The sequence below is a fragment of the Panthera uncia genome (genome assembly GCF_023721935.1).
Source record: "Panthera uncia isolate 11264 chromosome A3 unlocalized genomic scaffold, Puncia_PCG_1.0 HiC_scaffold_11, whole genome shotgun sequence".
Taxonomy (NCBI): Eukaryota; Metazoa; Chordata; class Mammalia; order Carnivora; family Felidae; genus Panthera; species Panthera uncia.
In genome coordinates, this window is record NW_026057578.1 from 46,562,414 (window position 1) to 46,569,133 (window position 6,720).

Sequence of the window (6,720 nt, forward strand, 5' to 3'; positions counted from 1 at the left end):
GGAGGAGGAGGAGGAGGAGGAGGAGGAGGAGGAGGAGGAGGAGTGGACCGCGGAGCGGACAAGTGCCGCAGTGACGTGGGCGGCTGGTGATATAGCGCGGCGCGCCGGCGCGGGCCTCCAATCCCCAGACCCGGGGCAGCCCATTTGAATAATCAGCTCACACCTAGGTGAGAGGGAGACTCCGCCGGCGCCGGCACCTGCCCCTCGGCGCCCGGCGCCCGCCCCACTGCAGCCGCGCCCCGCACCGGTAAAGGGCTAGGCGAGCGGGCGAGTGGGCGCACAGACTCTCTACTCCAGCCCCCTTCCCCCCCCCCGACCCCCGAGCCCTCGGGGAGTGCCCGTGGGAGGAGGGACCTGGGAGGAAGCCACCCCGGAGCGGCCCAGCGCTCTGACCCCCGCCGGGTCCCATAGAGCCCGGCTCCTGTTGCGCCTGTCGAAGGGCGCGCCGGGCCTCAGCGCCCCATTGCCCCTCTGCAGAGCCTTAGAAATGCCGCATTTACTCATCTCGGGTTTCTTCGCTCTCAGTGTTCCATTCCCTGTCAAAACGACAAGACGGTGACAGAGCCAATTTGCAAAGCGCTGTCGTATTTAGAAAAACTGTGTACACACCTTGAACTCGCCTGCCGCTGCTCCTGGGAGGCCCCTCCCTGTTACAGTTAAGACTTGGAGCGGCTCCGGAAGGCGCGCGGGGTGCGCCTGGTCCGGCCGCCTCGGCTTTTGCCTCTTCGGAGCCCAGCCTCCGGCGACAGACAGAGGGGCGGCTGGCGGGCAAGAGCACTGTCGGATCGCCTAGCGCAGGGCGCACGCGGCCCCGCCAACTTCAGTCGACGGTTGGGTGACTGCTATTTGTCTCTGACATTCAGGACGCCGTGTTTCAAGGTTACTTTGCAGTCACAACCGAGGTGCCCACAGCATTTCGTAACTAAAACAAACAGGGCAGGAGGTTGAGGTTGAGGCGGGAGGAGAGAGGGGAATAAAGGAATCAATAATGGGACACATGGAATTTACTTCAGGGAGGGTCTCTGTTTTCTCGAAGGGCTGTTTTATAAGAATTAGACGCCTCAAAACCATATACTTGCTTTTTATTTTTCCTACAGCTTCTGGGTTCAGATTATCATCTGTCCACGGCCAGCCACCAACACCCCAGTGAGCCCAGATTGCAGGGGTTGTGTATTACAGGTGTTTGATGTGGACTTCTTTTCTTGGTTCTGAAAACAGGCTGGGCCATGAGGATCCAATCCTGTGCCCCCCCCCCCCATTAAAGGTAAAGAACAAATAGGAAATAGTGGTTATCTGGCCTACCTGTCCAGAGTGATGGGTAATGGTGTCAGAAGACAGGGGCGAGGTGGCAGGCACAGAGCTGAGCACTGAAAATGGAAGGGCTGGGTGAGTGTCAGGCTAGAAGGCCAGCAAGGAAGGACAGTCCGTGTAGGGAAGCCACTCCTTCCCTCTACCCAGGTAATTTAGGCCTGCATAGCTTTGAACCAGATACAACTGAGGGCAGCACCTTTTGTGCTGAACCATGCAAATGGTTTTACCAATTTATAGTGAGAGGGTTAATGAACCCACTGAGCGACTGTAGGGGGTGGGGGAAGAGCAGGATACCCCAAAGCCAAAGTCTGCATTGCTTTGAAAGCCCTGAGCAGCGCTAAGGGATACCGGGAGGGGCAGGCTGGCCCAGTGCACCAGGGAAGTGTGTCATGGGGTGTATGCACATTTAGTGTAGGTGTGCGGTGGGGAGCCAAAGGGACCAGATCCCCAGCATTTCTCACCGGGTCTCAGAGCATGAGGGAGCAATGTGACCGTTCTGCCCAAAGCTTGGGAAAGAGGGGTGCACACTGGCACTCAAAAGATAAGTTATTTGTTTTTTCAAAGCTCTCTGCATAGGCTCAGGGCAGAAATGCAGGCGCGCACACACACGCACACGCACGCACATGCACACACACACACACATCCCAAAACACAGTCAACCCCACTCCCCACGGGGCGCTTCTCATGTCCAATAGAAAAGTGACGCCCAGACAAACCTCCGAAACGATGACAAACAGCTTTCTCGTGTGTATGGAAGTGAACATTCTAGTTAACCTAATCTGTGCGTGTATGTGTTCCACTTCCCTTTTTCTTTTTACTACTGATCGAAAATATGGTTCTAGAAATTATTCCACGAGCAAAAGGAGCTAGTGGCACGGAGAGAGAAGGTCCTCTGGAGGAAAGGGAACTACCTTCCTAAAGAGCGAACCTTGCAAGTTCTTGCCACAGTTGGTGGGCGGGATCCCGGCTTACCCAGGAACACACGGCACTGGCTTCCGCAGTGACAGGGCGCCCCCTATCCGCCGCGCAGTCCTCGGGCCCGACCCGAACCCTCTTAACCCCCGGAGTCCTAACCCCGAAACCCGGGAACTCGAATGCCCCGGCATCTTTCCCGGCCTCTCCGACACGGGGATGGCATTTCTTTGGAGTTCCCGAGGTTCTGCGCAAACCCAGACCGCCTCCTGCCGGTCGGGTCGGACCTGCGGGTCTGGCACCCTCCCTGAGCGCACCGCCGTTCCGAGGAAGGCGAGGGCGGGCTGCAGTGCCCTTAGGCAGCTTGGAGCCGGGCACAGGCGGCTGCGAGGAAGCAGGAACGTTCACAAAGCTTGGGGTTCGCTTTGCGTCTCCGGCGCGGAGCTCTTTGGAGGCGCTACTTCCCCTGCACACTCATGCTCCTCCCCGGCAGCTTCGGTTTCTAAAGGTTTATTCAGAGCGTCTGGCACGAAAGCCTCAGGCTGGAATGCTGTAAATTGCTCCAGGAGCTTCTCTCCAGGAAAAAAGTTCGCGGGTAACTCGGGTTGAAAACAGATGTTTTCCCTGATACCCCCTTAGTTTAAACCCCTAAGACTGAGATGGGCAAATTTTTCCTTTGCCCGTGTCCTCCCCGTTTCCCATTCTTTTCGTTCGGTGCTGCCCGGTTTCCGTATAAAGCCGCCTGATAACAGACGACTGTGCTTGGGGTTAGCATGCTGTTTTTATTCTGGATGCTGCCCCAGCGGATATGCTTGGGCTCAAATCTGGGCCTCCGCTTCTCCTACATTCCTCTAGCAAAACCCCTTTCACCAGGGAACTCTCTCTGGGATATGAAACTAGCCCTTGGGGGAAGGGGATATCAATAAACAGAGTTCAACTTCCCTAAGAAATAACCTGTAAAATAACAGGGGCGGGGTGGTGGTGGTGGTGGTGGTGGTGAAGGGTGGCATTCAGCTCCTCCATACTCCAATTCCTGAAGTCCTGCACAGAATAAATGTCCAGGGCAGGCCTTGCTTTAGGGCATTATCAGGCAGATCTGCAGATGAGATTAAGACAGAGAAGATGGAAAGGTGACTTAGGGAAGTCTTGTGAAAATACACGTTTTAAAAGTAAACTTTTGGGTTGGCAGAAATCAGGTGCCCACACCTCTCTGAATAATATTCACAGAGTGGAATTTTCAGGGTCAGTTTCAGGTCTTCAAAAAGAAAAGGCATATAGTTGTGCCAAAGGTTATAATCATCATTTCACTTTCTGCAGGTGGGTTGTTTCTGAAATTTTATTAAAAAAAAAAAAAAAAAAGCCTGACCATCAAAATTAGTCTATTTGGTACTGAATACACCCTCAGATACTCTTGCTGTTTTTCCTAGTTCTTTGATGGCCCAAACACTATTTGTTTACGAGAGAGGTCAATTGGAAAGATAATTAGATCAGAATAAGTTATCTAGGGAGATTTATGTGAAAGATTGAAGAAAAGATTAAGCATGTCCCAGTCTTCGGAAAAAATACAGGAACGTGCTAATAAAAGTGGAAAGAAAGCATTATATAACAGTATAAGTTTAACACACAAGGCACCTGGATACAATGTAATCTTGCTCTCCTTGGCAAGATTTACAGGAAAAGATGGGAAATAAGTAATAATAAATGATGACAAAATAAAATGAGATAAATATGATGTGAATATGATGTCTCTGAGTGGTAGAGTCTTACCTTCAATCTACATCTTTTCAGCACTACAGTTGTGCCATTTTATATCATTATTATATTATTATTAAATTACTTTTTATTATTTTATGGTGAAATATGTAATAAGAATATTAGATCTGATATCATGGAAACTTTAGCAAACTAACTTACACATATTTATTCAGTTCTCACACTTGAAAGGAGATGGGTGAAGCCATCATTAAAATGGACCAAGGGTTTGAGTTCCAAAAAGCAAACTAACATTATTTTTTCTCACCTGTGTCAGAAAATGAGCTGTGCTCTTCCCTGTATTGAGGAAGGGAGAGAAATAATATTCATGTCAGCCACAGATGGTGGCTTCCTAGCATGGAACAGGAGAAGGAGACAGTCCTTGGGGTACTACTAGAATGAATTTGGCACTCAGCTCTCTTTCTGTGCACATAGAATTTGATTCCTGTTTGGGAGGTTGGTGTAGTTATGGATTGTTCATCTTTTATGGTCTTTCTCAGTGATTGGCTTGTGTGCTTGTCAACTTCACTTGCATCTGTGTGGGTCTGAGGAGAAGGCCAGTGCTTTGCCTTTTGGGTCCAGGGTTCGACAAATATTTCTAGTATATACTTAGCATCCTGTCCACCATTCTTGAGTTTTTAAGCACAGTTCTGGTATGTGAGACTATTATAGCAGGTAATTAACATAATTGGAAGAGATAAAAATAAAGAAATGACAACTTTTAGTAGCAATAATAACATGTCAACGTGAGTGAGAATAAACTCCTCTTTGAGGGATGCCTAAATTAGATGCATCTGCATTTGTAGCCCTGGGAGCTATTTCATATATTTGAATGTTATTCTTGGAGGAAATCTCAGTTATTCCTGCCAAAACCGCAAGGAGTAAATGTTGTTAGGGACAGGAGTCATGAAGATTCAGTCACAGACCTGAAGAATCAGACCCTGGGCATTTCTTCTTAGGAATCCTTTGCTACACAGGCAGATAATTTTTTTTTTCTTTTAAGTTTTTAATTCCAGTTAGTTAACATATAGTGTTGTATTAGTTTCAGGTGTACAATATAGTGATTCAACAGTTGCATACATCACCCTGCACTCATCACAAGTGCATTTCTTAATCCTCATCACATATTTCACCCATCCCCCCTACACCCTCTAGTCTGGTAGCCATCAGTTTGTTCTGTATTTCTTGATTTGTCTTTCTCTCTTTTTCCCCTTTGCTCATTTATTTCTTAAATTCCACATATGAGTGAAGTCATATGGTATTTGTCTTTCTCTGACTGACTTATTTCACTTAGCATTGTACTCTCTAGTTCTATCCATGTCACTGCAAATGGCAAGATTTCATTCTTTTTTATGGCTGAATAATATTCCATTGTATATTTATACACCACATCATCTTTATCCATTCACCAATTGATGAACACTTGGGCTACCTCCATAATTTGGCTGTTTTTTTTTTTAATTTTTTTAACGTTTATTTATTTTTGAGATAGAGAGAGACAGAGCATGAATGGGGGAGGGGCAGAGAGAGAGGGAGACACAGAATTGGAAGCAAGCTCCAGGCTCTGAGCCATCAGCCTAGAGCCTGATGCAGGGCTAGAACTCACGGACCGCGAGATCGTGACCTGAGCTGAAGTCGGACGCTTAACCGACTGCGCCACCCAGGCGCCCCTGTTTGTTTGTTTGTTTGTTTGTTTTTTAGTTTATTTATTTATTTTGAGAGAGAGAGAGAGTGAACATGTACATGTGTGAGCAGGGTAGGGACAGAGAGAGAGAGAGAGAGAGAGAGAAAGAGAGAGGATCCCAAGAGGGCTGTGCACTGTCAGCGCAGAAGCTGATTCAGGGCTTGAACTCACAGACCATGAGATCCAAGCTGAAATCAAAAGTCAGATGCTCAACTGACTGAGCTACCCACACCCCACCCCCCCATAATTTGGAATTTTGTAAATAATGCTGCTGTAAACATAGGGTGCATGTATCCCTTTGAATTAGTGTTCTTGTATTCTTGGAGTAAATACTCATTACTGTAATCTAGGGTAGTTCTATTTTTAACTTTTTGAGGAACCTCATACTGTCTTCCAAAGTGGCTGCACCAGTTTGCATACCCACCAATAGTGCATGAGGGTTCCTTTTTCTCCACAACCTGGCCAATACCTTTTGTTTCTGGTATTTTTTATGTTAGCCATTCCGACAGGTGACATCAGAGGTGATATCTCATTGTAGTTTTGATTTGCACTTCCCTGATAATGAGTGATGTTGAGCATCTTTTCATAAGTCTGTTGGCCATTTGGATGTCTTATTTGGAGAAATGTCTGTTCATATCTTCTGCCCATTTTTAATTGGATTCTTTGTTTTTTGGGTGTTGAGTTGTACAAGTTCTTTTTCTATTTAGGATACTAACCCTTTATTGGATATGTCATTTGCAAATATCGTCTCCTTTTCTGTAGATTGCCTTTTCATTTTATTGATTGTTTCCTTCACTGTGTGTCTCTCGCATGGTGCCAGCAGAATGGTTCTCTCCTGAGTGCAGCTGGATAAGAGCAATGTGCTGTCCAAATTACCTGTTACAAATTCACCATTTGCAATCTCCCTAGAGTATGGCATACTAAGGGGTTCTGGCTTTGGAAAGAAGGAGCTGGTGCCAGGGAAATGCTCCTGCTGGGGGTGAGTCCTGGCTTGAGAACTTTGTCCTGGGGGTGTGAGGACAGGGGTTGGCACAGAGAGTACGCAGCCCTCAAGTGTTTGC